General features: G+C 37.1%; 1 non-coding gene across 1 annotated transcript; it reads left to right on the plus strand.

Moving 5' to 3' along the window:
- The first annotated feature begins 339 nt into the window (after positions 1-339).
- On the plus strand, positions 340-411 carry TRNAC-GCA. The gene has a single exon. It is a non-coding gene; the product is annotated as a tRNA-Cys (tRNA).
- Positions 412-978: the final 567 nt, after the last annotated feature.

Here is a 978-nt window from a genome sequence, read left to right on the forward strand (position 1 = left end):
CACAGCTAACCTAATGTCAGAGCAACCCCCACCAATTTATGATTTTCACAATGACTAGCCTTTCATTTTTGATCAGATTCTTTTGCAAGTTAGGAGATCATGTAAGGACAGAACATTCAGGGCATTATCAGGTCATTCATACTAGAAAAATATGATTTAGCAGAAAGAAAATTAGATGTGATATCAAAAGACCCTTTGTTCTAGTCCTAGTCTGACTCTAAACTGTTCATCATCTCTGAAATAAGGGAATCATTAACTCCTATCTAGCTTCTGTAGCTTTTGTGATGTGAGTGATACATTTGTCAGTTCAATTTTTAGGTCTCTTCTGAAGCCAGGGTTTCCTTGGTGGCTCAGATGGTAAAGTGTCTGCCTGCAATGCAGGAGACCCAGGTTCAATCCCTGGGTTGGGAAGATCCCCTGGAGAAGGAAATGGCAACCCGTTCTAGTACTATTGCCTGGAAAAGTCCATGGACTGAGGATCCTGGTAGGCTACAGTCCATGGGGTCGCAAAGAGTCGGACACAACTGAGAGACTTCACTTCACTTCTGAAGCCAGCAGAATCTGGGTGGGTGTGGTGGTGCTGTGGGAGGGACTCATGGGAGAACATGCATTAATTGAAAAAAGTCAAGAGGAAAAAGAAGCAAAGCAAGATTGAACTGCTCTCAAATACCAAATATGAGGGGCTTTCTCTTTTCAAGTGTTGTTTATTGCTTATAGTTTTCAGCTACACAAAAATCCAGGATAGGGAAGATTAAAAAAAAAATTTCCATTATAATTATACCAAGTTATTTTTCACTATGATAACTATATAAAAACAATAATTTTTAAAACATATATCCTGTGTAACAGTAATTACAAATATGATTGCATTTCTTAATGACATTTAAATCAATTTATTTACACAAGTACCCAATGCTATTTTTAAGTAATTAAGAAGATCCATGAAGCACAAAAGAATAAAAATATTACTGTTGATGT

The sequence above is a fragment of the Bison bison genome, unplaced genomic scaffold (genome assembly GCF_000754665.1).
Source record: "Bison bison bison isolate TAMUID 2011002044 unplaced genomic scaffold, Bison_UMD1.0 scf7180017864215, whole genome shotgun sequence".
NCBI lineage: Eukaryota > Metazoa > Chordata > Mammalia > Artiodactyla > Bovidae > Bison > Bison bison.